The following is a 13,597-nucleotide window of genomic DNA, read 5'->3' on the forward strand; positions in this document are numbered from 1 at the left end:
TGGGGATGAGTCAAAATAAGATTCCAAAGGAGACTAAGTGTGAGATTTAGTAGATTGAGTTCTCAATTAAAAAGTTATTTTATCTTTATAACCATCTCCCACTTCTTGCCTGCAAACACCATTTGGAGACATTTGAGTAACGGACAGCGAGAGCTCTTGCACCATTATGTTCTTATTTTGCTAAATTCAATACTAGATATTGACTCTTGCTTGTTATTATCTTGACTTGAGTTGCATATCTCACTTGTTTTTCTTTGAACTTCTTATATGCGTGTTAGCATGTCACCACAGATATTATTGTGTTATGATTTATCTACTCGAGGACGAGCAGAAATTAAGCTTGGGGATTTGATACGTCCCAAACGTATCTATAATTTCTGCTTGTTCCATGATCTTTTGGGTGACATTGTAATATGTTTTGCTACACTTTTATATCATTTTACACATATTTAGACTAAGCTACTAACTCAGTGCACCCAGTGCCAGTTCCTGTCTGCTGATGTCTTTTTTGCAGGGGCTTTTACCCAATTTTCTAAAGCACAAAAAATCCAGAAAAGTATATAAAAAAATTAGTGAAACAGAAGCTTCAGGATCACGAAGGAGGGCCCAGGCGGCCTGCTAGCGTGGCCAGGCCCTAGGCCGCGCCAGGAGGTCGCCTGGTTGGGCCCCACCTCCTCCGGTGCCCTCCTTGGGCCTATATTTAGTGTTCCGTGAGGAAACCCTCGCAGACTTTCTGGAATCGCGAATTTCTCCATCGTTCCACAGACACAGCGCTTCCGAGATTGGGAGCGTCAGGAGACCTCTTCCCGGCACCCTGCCAGAGGGAGGATTGACCTCCGGGAGCTTCTCCACCACCATGGATGCCTCCCGGATGTGTCGTGAGTAGTTTCTCGTGGACCATGAGTCCATGACCAGTAGCTATGTGATGTCTTCTCTCCAATCTTGTGCTTCAATGGTTAGTCCTTGTGAGCTTCCCTACATGATCAAGGCATGTATGTAATTCTCTTGATATTGCTATGCTCGCTTTGTTGGGATCCAATTGATTATGAGATTATGTTCAGATTGTTATGAGATATATATTTGATTATCCTTTTATATTATGTTCCTTAGTGATTCATGCATGTTCTCCGTTGCTTTTTATTGCTTTGGCCACGTAGTAGATCGTAAATCCAAGAGGGAGTGTTATGCATGATTGTTGGTTCGGGCCCCTCGATGTCTAGCTTGAGTGATAGAAACATGAGACTAGGGGATGTGCTTGTTGCCACCCGGGAGAAAACAAGGGTGCTTGTGACCAAGTTTGCAAGGATTGTTTACCTTACGCATAGTTCGCTAATGCAGTTGTCCATTGCTTTGAGTTTACAATTTGGATGGGGCTCGCAACTTAATACTGGAGAGATGTTCTGGATAGATATCTCAAGGTGGATGATTAGTAAGTAGATTATGATGAATAAATGGTCTACTAGTCTTGGAGTATTGTCCATTACTATTGAACCTCTAACTATCAAGGAGCATAATTAGCATTGTGGTGCAATCATAATTCTGTCAATTGCCCAACTGTGATTTGTTTACCCTAGCATAGTTGTTTATCATCTTTTGGGAGAGAGACATCACTAGTGAACATCATGTGACTCTGGTCCATATCACCATCATTTCTTACTCCTCCACCATTTCCGCTTTATTTACTTTTTCGTTACAATCATTATTACCTTCTCGCTTGTGTTTTGATCCATTGCAAACTACAAGGCCGGAGAGATTGACAACCTCTTTATACTCGTTGGGAGCAAAGTTATTTGTTGTTTGTGCAGGTCCACGTTTTTTGCTAGCACTAGGGTGCAAGACACCTACTTGTTGAGCCTATGTCGGGACCCCGATCCTAAGTCATAGGAATCCATCCTGTAACACATTGCATCTCTTTGCGGTCTCACGCACGGTTATCCCCACGGCTGCAGCCTTACCTTAGCCGGGACCGTTTGCGCCTTTTGACTCGCGTATGCAATTGTGTCGCTAGCAATCCAGTGACAGAGAACCCGGATCGACATGCCTAGTCATAAACCAAAGCGGCAGTTCCGCATAGGGACAGGCACACATGACCCAGCAAAGCAGGTGTCGGTCATCAACGAATGTAGACAAGTCGTAGCAAGCTACTATGACTCCATTACATCGCGTGACATTTCCCCAAAGGGGACAGACACAGCAGCTAACAAGGACACATGCCGGTCAACCAATGTGTCCGGAGCAGTAGCGAACTACCATGGCTCGTAGGATCACAAAGGGGCATTTCTGTGTAAGGAATGCTACTAAAGCCTATGACTAGGTAATCAAACCCCATACATATCAGTACGACACACGTACGCCTAGCATACCGATAGGTATAGATACATCGATGGCATCACAATATAACCATAAACAGACAAGCTTTATTTAAAAGGCTCGGAAGAGCCACACACATAATGTTACACAGTAGGGGTCTCACGACCCATCATAGCAGTCATTCAAGTACAAGCCAGTGGAAGTAGATAAACTGTCTGAGTACGGACAGATGAAACTAGAAGGAACATGGCCTGACTATACTACAGACTCACCCTAGGGCCAGATCGTAGCTGGGATACCAGCTACTCGTCGTCGTCGATGTCTAGGAAGAACCCTCCATTAGGGTCATTAACAACCTCTGCAAAAAATTATTAAGCAATCATGAGTACGGAGGTACTCAGCAAGACTTTAGGATAAATATCTACTCATGCAATGTATCAATAAGCATTTGTGGGGTTTCTTGCGGGAAGCCAGCATTTGACTCGTGGCTAGACAACTTGCATTTTTAAATAAATTCTTTACAACTTGATTTCTCGCACACGAGTCCACTAACACCAGAACAATACTCCATCGTGGAATCATTCCATCTCCATACGGAAATGCAGTCCACGACACTCACGCTTATCTTGACAATTTTATGAGTAGCCATTAAAGTTATCTATGAACAATATATGTCTCCAAGTAGTCCATATCCACGGACGCGGCTATTCGAATAGATCATAACCCTGCAGGGGTGTACTTCTTCACACACGCTCTCGCCACTTATCGCCATGTGCACGTCATGCACCTCGGCAACCTTCAAGCGGAAGCCCAGCGAGGGAGTCCGCCATGACCGTTAACCACACTAATACTTAGTCCAGGTCTATCGTCTATCTGAGGGTAACCCGCACGGAAGTCCGGCCGAGGTTTCCGCCATGTCCCCAAAAGATGTGCGCAGGGTTCCCAAGCCCACCATGCGGGTGCCACTTGGTACACCGTGCCCCCGCCTACCGCATCACAGCCCAACTCTCAGGTCAGCGCTATGCACAGCCTCCAGGATGACTATAAACACCAGAAACTACTTGCAACTCCTGGAACGAGTACTAGGCGATTAATAAGTCGAGCGGGGTCATATTTCAGGGCCCATCATGTGGTAGTATCTCGTCTTGGATTACATACACGGAACTCAGTTCCTAAGGACGGTTCCAATGAAACAACCCGCCATGTACTCCTACACAGCCTTTCACCGGTACCTTTACCAAATCAGGTTCAACACACAACCTTTACTTACTGAACACATTCTCACAATTCTGTTCATCACCCAGATGACAGACCATACACAACTCTAAGCATAGCATGCATAGCAGGATAAGGCACATCATGGCTCAAGCATCTACCAGGTATGCTAGGTTGCAAGGTTCAGCTAATTACTGTGACAAGGACAGGTCATGCAAAGGAAGTGAGTTCAACTAACGTGGCAAAAGCATTTGAAGCATTTGATCCTAATGCAATAAGTAAGTGCAGGAGCGAGAACATGGGATTTATCGGGATGATCAAAATGGTTGCTTGCCTTGTTGCTCAGAGGAGGGACAATATCGATCAGTCGGATATTCGGTGGAATCCGGAGGAGCGGAGCCTACCAAAAGAAATGACATCAATCAATAACAAGCATATGCAACAAAATGATGCATGAGCATGGCATGAAGATGCATGGTGGTATGCTAATGTAGCTATCATTTATTAGGTTTGAAGTTGATTTGAATCAGATTCAAATATCACTTCAAACGAGGTATTCTCGAATACCATTTTAATTGATTCGACCTGATGCTCAGATCAACTTGTTTTAACATGCATGGGAATGATATGTTAAATTGCTGGGTGTGATTGAGCACTGTTTGATCATAGCATTTGAAGTGGAATCCAAATGATTTTCAAATTCCAACTCCAAAGCAATTATTAAATTTAACCTATTCATTATTCTACATGTTTGGTACAGTAACATTTTCAAACATGTTTGAAAATGACTTATTCAGATTCCTTGGATTTTTCTGATACTTTTTCATATATAAATTATTTTCATTGGAGTTACAGATTAATTTCGATGATTTTTAGAAGTTTTGGGCATTTTCTGGAATTCTTTTCAAACAGAAAATCCACTTATTGCGCCAGCATGGCATCAGTAGGTCCAACTGGCCGTTAAAAGTCAAACGTGGCCAGTGGGACCCACTCGTCAGTGACTCTGGTCAGTTTTAGATTAGTTTTAAACTTAGCTAATTAACAGCACTGGACTGACATGTCAGTGACTTATTAGATTAATTAATTTTATTTTTGTTAACCAAAATCATTCACAGGCTGGCCCCACGCGTCAGTGGCTCACGCCAGCTGAGATCCACCGGCGGCGAGGTCGTCCTCACCGGCGGTGAGCCTCCGGCGACACCAGAGACAGCGGAGGGCATCGGAAACGCGTCTCCGATGACCAAACGCACGGCGGAGGCCACAGGGAGAACGGCCAGTCGATGGCGCGCACGATGCAGCAAACCCCACGGGCTCGGGTGGCCAGAATCGACGCCGGCGACGAGCTCGGCGGCGACCGAAGTTCGGCCATCATCGAGGTCATCGAAGACAAGGTCAAAACGCGCGGGGCTGGGCTCCTAAAGCATCTACGCGACGAGCTGAAGCTGGTGCAGGCCTCAGATGGACCAGCCGGTCACCGTAAGGTCACCTGCGATGAGCTACAGCAACGGTCCTCGTCGGGTTCTGGTGGAACTAGGACTATAGGAAGAGATGGGAGGGGGAAACTTGGGGAAAAGCTTGATAGGCTCACGGGGAGTGCAGTGGAGGGCTTAGACGGCTCGGGGAGGCACTGTGGTTGACGAATCGATCGAAGCTCGCCGGTGGCCAAAGCTTGAAGATGACGGTGCCGTGGGCGTTGCAGGGCTCACGAGACCTTCTTCTTCTGCAAGGATGACCAACTCGTCGAGGCAGAGCGAATGGAACACTCGGGGGGGAGATCCTGTGGCTAGAGGCACGGGCAGCTCGTGCTCGAGCTCCTGTCAATGGCTGCAGAGGGGAGCAGAGCAACCGAGAGGAGAGGGGAGGAATGGTTCACGGGAATGGATAGGACAGTGCTCGGGGAGGTTATCCCCGCGCGTGCCAGCGCGAAGCGGCGGCCGGGCAGGCACGGAGCTGCGTGGAGGCGCCAGGCGTCGCGGCGGCCACCTCCTGCTCCTACTCGCGAGGAGGAAGACGACAGGGGAGCTGGGCCTGGGCTGAGGTGAGCGACAGGTAAGCTCCTTTTCTTTTTTTCTGTTTTGTTTTCTGGCTTGCTAACTATTTTGATTTGCTTTTTATTTCAGGTCCAAAATAGTTTATAAAATTATTTTGGACACACCAGAATATTAGTTGGAATATATCCAACCACTCCTGAAGTTTTCAACATTTTTGAAAACTTAAAGTTTTTGAATTCAAATTTAAACTGGAATCCAGTGGCTTTTTGCATTTAAATAAAATGCCAAAAGTGTTATGAAAATAGTTTTCTTCACTGCTTATTTGCTTCCATGAATTATCAGAAAAGTTGAACTTTTCTTGAGGCCATTTTGGGTTCATTGATTTGAACAAGTTTAGAATTTCTTTGAATTTGAGAAGTGGCTAGGGTTTTTGAGTTTTGCTTCACCACTTGCTTTGATCTTCTTGCAATTTTCTTGGATGCAATGCAAACAAGATATGAGCACAATGCTATACTTGATTAGGGTTCCAGGGATGTGATAACTCACCCCCACTCAAAAGAATCTCGTCCCGAGATTTAGAAGTCGTCGGGAATAACGCGGGATACTAAAGTTGGAGACGATCCTCTCTTTCCCATGTTGCCTCCTTTTCAGAATGATTTGACCACAGAACTTTAAGAAACTTGAGGTTTCGACGTACAGTGGTATGCTCAGCTTGATCAAGAATACGCACAGGGTATTCTCGGTATGAAAGGTTGTGTTGGTGATCAAGCGTTTCGTGGTCCACTTCACGGATAGGATCCGAAAAGCAACGCCTGAGTTGCGAGACGTGGAAGACATCATGAACCTTGGAAAGATGCGGAGGAAGTTCCAACTGGTAGGCAACTTCTCCTCATTTGGCAAGAATGCAAAAAGGACCAATGTAACGAGGAGCCAACTTTCCCTTGATACCGAATCGATGGGTACCCTTCAAAGGTGTAACCCGAAGGTAAGCCTTCTCGTCAACTTCAAAGGTCACAGCCTTATGATGACGATCATATTGGCTCTTTTGACGAGACTGGGCTGTTTTCAACTTTTCACGAATAATGCGAACCTGCTCTTTTGCATCCTGGATCATATCCGGGCCAAAGAGTTGCCTCTCTCCGCTTTCTGAACAATTAAGAGGTGTTCGACATCTTCGTCCATAGAGAACTTCGAAAGGGGCTTTGCCCAAGCTTGATTGATAACGATTGTTATAAACAAATTCGGCGAATGGAAGGCACATCTCCCAATTCACACCGAACGATATAACACAAGCTCGAAGCATATCTTCTAGGACTTGATTCACTCTTTCTACTTGACCACTTGATTGTGGATGGAAATCAGTGCTAAAAGATAAGTGAGTCCCCATAGCATTCTAAAAACTTTCCCAGAAACGAGAAGTAAAGATACTCCCAAGGTCTGAGTTAATCTCCAGGGGAACACCATGAAGAGACACTATTCGAGAGATATATAACTCTGCTAGCTGGCTAGCTGTTATACTCTCACGAACTAGAAGAAAATGAGCTACTTTGGAGAGACGGTCAATGACCACAAAGATAGCATTATTTCCTTTCTTGGTCCTGGGAAATCCGGTAATGAAATCCATACAAACTTTATCCCATTTCCATTCAGGAATAGCTAAAGGTTGAAGGGTGCCAGCAGGCCTTTGATGTTCTGCCTTAACTCGATGACAAACGTCGCCGTTAGCAACGAACTCAGCAATTTCTCTCTTCATCCTAGTCCACCAAAACCTCTGGCGTGGGTCCTCATACATCTTAGTACTACCGGGATGACTGGTGAGAGGAGAATCATGAGCCTCCTTAAGGATTAACTGCCTCAGATGTGGATTCTTAGGAACCACTAGACGATTCTGGAAGAATACAACACCTTGATCATTCATGGAGAATTCATTAGCGTTTCCGCTAATAATATTCTCCTCGATTCGTGATATACCCTTATCACGCTTCTGGCAGCTATAATTTGATCCTTAAGGGTAGGCTTCACCACTAGGGTAGAAAGGAATCCTTGAGGAACAATATGGAGATTTAACTTCCAAAATTCCTCATAGAGATGTGGTTGACCTCGTTGTAGCATCAAATTGTTACAATAAGATTTACGACTTAGCGCATCAGCCATAACATTGGCCTTCCCCGGGGTGTAAGTTATCCCTAAGTCGTAATCCGAGATCAACTCAACCCACCGTCTTTGACTGAGATTCAAATCCGGCTGGGTGAAGATATATTTCACACTTTGGTGATTAGTGAATATTTCGCAACGATTACCAAGAAGGTAATGTCGCCAGGTTTTTAGTGCATGGACTAGAGCTGCAAGCTCAAGATCATGTGTGGGATAATTATCCTCATGTGGACGCAACAATCGAGATGCATATGCCATCACATGAAGATCTTGCATGAGAATGCAACCTAATCCTTGTCGCGAGGCGTTGCAATAGATAACAAAGTCCTCAGAAAAATCTTGTGGTAGCAAAACAGGTGCGGATGTCAGGCGTCTTTTTAGTTCCTGGAAACTATGCTCACACTATGGTGTCCACTCGAACTTTTTATATTTCTTGAGGATTCAGTTAGAGGCTTTGCAACCTTGGAGAAATTATCGACAAAGCGGCGACAATATCTCGCTAGACCAAGAAAACTCCTAACTTGCTTAACCGATTCAGGTTGAGTCCAGTCAAGAACAGGTTGAACTCTCTCGGGATTGACAGCAATACCCTTACCAGAGATTACGTGACCTAAATAGGTCACTTCCGGTAACCAAAATTCACATTTCGGCTAGCTCCAAGGGTGCCATCTTATATGGTCTTCTGGCTATTGGAACAGTTCCCGGAACAAGATCTATCACGAACTCTACATGTTTGTCAGGTGGAATTCCTAGCAGTTCATTTGGAAAAACATCCGGGAAGTCAGGGAATACCGGAATGTCTTCAAGTTCCTGAAGAGGGTTGGCATTGAGGGAATAGAGTTGGCATTTGGCAACTCGAGTAGAGACATTGACTATCTCACCCGAGGGATGGGTAAGCTGAACATTTCTATAATGAGTATCAATCTTGGCATAATGAGCTGACATCCAGTCCATACCCAAGATGATATTAATATCCGAAGATTTCAGGGCTATCAATGAGGCTAGAAAAACTAGCCTGTCTACTAGAATTTCATTGTCATAGGTTAGCCTAGAGGTTTGCCACTTACTACCAGGAGTTTGGACAACCAATGGAATTGGCATATCACAGAAAGACATTTTATGTAACTGTGCATAACTTTCTGAAATGAAGGAATGAGAAGACCCAGTGTCAAAAAGAACAGACGCTGGGTGATGATTAACAAGAAGCGTACCCAGTATGACGTCGGGATCCTCTGCAGCTTCTTCTGCTGAGACATAGTTCACACGGCCACGTGCAGGAGTTTGCTTCACATAGTAAGCTTTTCTCGACTTGCCTTGCCCGACAGAATTTACAGGTTGCTTGGTACCCACATTCTAAGGACACTCACGGGAATAATGTCCTGGTTCTCCACACTTGTAACAGATCACTTGGTTGGCACGCGGCACAGCATTGCTAGCTGGACCACCATAGGTTTTTGCTGGAGGGTTGGTCTGATTCGTATGAGGCGCCACATAGGATGGCCTCGGAGTGTATCTTGGCGGCAGAGAACTGTTTGGATCCCACAGCCTGCGTTTTGGAAACGCGGAACCAGATGACGAGCCAAAATCACGGGAGTGCTTCTTTGTGGCTTCGAAGTCGGTATGACCAGTCTCGGCACTGATCGCCTTGTTGACCAGGGCTTGGAAGCTTGTACACTCGTGGAGGCGCAAATCAGGATGAAGCTCAGGGCTCAGACCCTTACGGAATCTTGCTTGCTTCTTAGCATTAGTAGACACCTCCTGTGTTGCATAGCGGGCGAGGTTACCAAAATCGCGGCTATAGGCATCCACGGTCAACTTGCCCTGGGTGAATGCACATAACTCCTCTCTCTTTCTGTCCATTAGGCCCTCTGGAATATGGTGCAGACGAAAGGCTGCACTAAAGTCTGCCCATATGGCTGCTGGTTCAGCAGGACGCATAGCTTCAAAGTTCTCCCACCACAGATTGGCGGGTCCTTCCAGAAAATATGCCGCAAAGGTCACCTTGTCGGCCTCAGAAACATTCGCAGAGCGAATCTTATGTGAAATACTGCACAACCAATCATCAGCGTCGAGGGGATCGACTGAGTGATGGAACTTTGGAGGATTCAGCTTCACAAAGTCATTGAGGGACACTGCAACATTCCTAGGCTGACGAGCCGTATTCTGCTCAATACGCTCTAACAGTCGGTTGGTCTCCCTTTTGTTTCTCTCTGCCTCAACCATAACTTCCGCCAGAGAGAGCGGGTGAGGCAGGTCTTCCTGCGACGCTTGACTACCTTCACCTTGCTCATGAGCAGGGGCACGGTTCAACCTGGTGAACACCATCCTGACAAACAAACTCACAGCTTAGACCAATATCATCATCAATACTAGCTATGGATTAAGAATGCACTGAACACATGGAATGCGGAAATGAATATCCGAACAACATGGTAACAAGCAACTGTTATATATACACCATGGTTCATACACACCATTACAAAGTTCAGTACAACCTTAACCGAAGGGCAAACTACTGAAATTATGAAACTACTCATTAGAGGCTTACAAGCTTCCTATACATTATTTATCTATGCCTCCGGAATTCATTTCACATCACAAGCATACTCCACAAGTCACACAGGACTGCGAACGTACAGCTACTACCATATTATCCTTCCACTCACGGTTCAGGCATCCGCATAGAACATCTCATAAAGATTGCCTCCATGGCCTGGAAGCTCAACCTGCGGATCAGTAAATACCCTGGCCTGCGATCCCTGGGATCCATAAGGACACGGATGTGGCCTTGGTCCCCTGACTGGTGGTAGTAGGGGTCCCCGAAGAGGGGTGACTCCTCCTATATCTGGCTAGTCAACATGGGTCGGAAGATGGGTCCTAACAGGGTTCAGCATCTCCATATCTCCATACCCTATCTGGACTACCGGTGCCAGCTGCGTCAAAGCCGTCCACAGACGGGCACGTGTAGCATAAAGCTCCATGCGGAGGGCACGAGCATCCCTGTCTCTATTCTCTAGCATCTCAGCAGTGGACTGCAATACCGGATCCTCCATAGAGGAATCAAAATAGACCCCACTGAGGTATCCCACTTCACCAGGCTGAGAGGCAGGAACATAGCAGAACTCTGAATTCTGCAGTAGTGCATGTCTCGCCCTCATAATGGTCAGCATTGAATAGGCAGCATCTTGTACTGCCATGTCAACAGTGACCCCCAATCCATAAGACCAATGGATTGGCTCCTCAGCTCGAGGGTAGTCTGGAAATACCCAAACAGTGCAGATATACTGGCCCTGGTTGAAGTCTCGGTACTGTTCCTCCACTGTGTACTCTGGGTACCAGCGGTAACCGCACACCGACATCACCCTGACCAACATGGCCGTATGACCCGGCACATCAATGCACCTGGTCAGACGAACCACCTCATGAGAAGGACGACTAGGCATCTGAAAATAGAGAGTAATGCAAAAGCATTAGAGCTCTGAAAGCAAAATTGGGCAGCATAACGACTTTAAATGCTCAAAAACAATTTTGAGACAACCCAAAATAGAATAGCGTAACCACTCAACTATCAAGTTCAATTCTCTGATCATAAAACTTACTTCCTTTTTCCTAGGGATAAAAGAAACCCAATATAACTCTCGACCCGTAGTCTTATAATCTACCGATCAGAAAAACGAGCCTAGAAGAAGATGAGTAACCTAGTACTTAATTCCCGCAGAAAAGATGAGCATGACCAGAATAGAATAACTTGAGAAGAGAACAAGAGTCTTACTTTCCCTTCCACAAACAATTCCCTTATATATAACTAAAGCAATTCTAGACTCAACTTCGACCAGTTTGGCTTAGTAGTCCTACAGTCAGTCAGGCTCTGATACCAACGCCTGTCGGGACCCCGATCCTAAGTCATAGGAATCCAGCATGTAACACATCGCATCTCTTTGCGGTCTCACGCATGGTTATCCCCACGGCTGCAGCCTTACCTTAGACTGGACCGTTTGCGCCTTTTGACTCGTGTATGCAATTGTGTCGCTAGCAATCCAGTGACAGAGAACCCAGATCGACATGTCTAGTCATAAACCAAAGCGGCAGTTCCGCATAGGTACAGGCATACATGACCCAGCAAAGCAGGTGTCGGTCATCAACGAATGTAGACGAGTCGTAGCAAGCTACGAGGAGTCCATTACATCGCGTGACATTTCCCCATAGGGGACAGACACAGCAGCTAAGAAGGACACATGCCGGTCAACCAATGTGTCCGGAGCAGTAGCGAACTACCATGGCTCGTTGGATCACAAAGGGGCATTTCCCTGCAAGGAATGCTACTAAAGCCTACGACTAGGTAATCGAACCCCATACATATCAGTACGACACACGTACGCATCACTACTGGAATTCCTATATTTGCCGTCCGCCAAATCTTTGCCGTCAGCCAGCGGACGGCGAAGAACCTCTTTACCGTGTGTTGGCAAAAAACCGACGGTAAAGAGGAGGCTGATGGCAAAATAAATATTTGCCATCAGCCACCTCTTTGCCGTCTGCTGACAGATGGCAAAGGTAGGGATGGCCGACGGCAAAGCTGTCCCACCCCACCCCTCCTCTCTCCCCATCCCACCCCGGCCCCACCCACCCCTTTGACGTCTGCCTGAGTAGCTTTGCCGTCCGTGGCGAACGGCAAAGGGGATCAGTGGCAGACGGCAAAGGAGATGGACCCCCGAAAAGTTAACGGCGCCTACCTCTCTCCTCTCTCCCACGCACTCTCTCTCTCTCCCACGCGCTCTCTCTCTCTCCCACGCACGCCCTGCGCCCCCCCCCCCCCCTGCGGGCCTCCTCCTCCTCCCTGCGCCACCAGCTCCGGCGCCGCCCCACCGCCGCCGCCTCCCCCCACCTCCCCACCGCCGCCCTGCGACCCCCCCTTGCGGGCCTCCTCCTCCTCCCTGCGCCCCCAGCGCCGCCGCCGCCCCAGCACCGCCGCCGCCGCACCGCCGCCTCCCCCCCCCCACCTCCCCACCTACACACCCCACCGCCGCCCTGCGCCCCCCCCTCTTGCGGCCCTCCTCCTCCTCGGTGAGTCCTTTTTTCCTTTTTTCGTTTAATTCATTAATTAGGTTAGTTAGGTTAGTTGTTAATTACCTATTGTTAGTTAGGTTAGTTAGGTTAGTTGTTAGTGGTTACGTACTGGTAATTAGGTTAGTTAGGTTACTTGTTAGTTGTTTGTGGTAATTAGGTTAGTTGTTAGTGGTATTACCCCTCGAGCTAGGTTAGTTGTTAGGTTAGTTGTTAATTACCTACTATGTGTTAGGCTAGTTGTTAGGTTTGTAGTTGACCGTGTAGAGCCCTCCGGTCGCCGCCTATGCTTGCACTAGCCACAACGTTGAGGATATTACAACAGCTCGCAATAGTAGTTGTCGCACCGACACGACATCTCGACGACACCCGTGACACCCGTCACGATGCCCCGAAACCCCGACACGACGCCCCGACACGACATCTCGACGACACCCCTGACACCCGACACGATGCCCCAAAACCCCGACACGACGCCCCGACACGACATCTCGACGACACCCTGGCATGAAATATTTTTTTATGGAACCTGGAAAGTTTTATAAAGTAGTATAGGTAACCTGGAAAGTTTTATAGGTAACCTAGAAAGTTTTATAGGTAACCTAGAAAGTTTTATAGGTAACATAGAAAGTTTTATAGGTAACCTCGACCCCCGACCCCCGACCCCCGACAACACTCACCCTCGACCCCGACCCCCTACCCCGACCCCCGACGCCTGCGCCGTGGTGGCCGGTAGCGACTGTTGGGGCAGCCCCCCAGCGGCGCGGTGGTGGCCGGCCACACCGGCCAGGGAGTGCCCGCGGCGTGGTAGTGCTGCAGCAGCAGCTGCGGCGGCAGTGGCGGCGCCCCTCCGTGGAGTGGCT

This window comes from Hordeum vulgare, chromosome 5H, assembly GCF_904849725.1.
Source record: "Hordeum vulgare subsp. vulgare chromosome 5H, MorexV3_pseudomolecules_assembly, whole genome shotgun sequence".
In the NCBI taxonomy this organism is placed as follows: Eukaryota; Viridiplantae; Streptophyta; class Magnoliopsida; order Poales; family Poaceae; genus Hordeum; species Hordeum vulgare.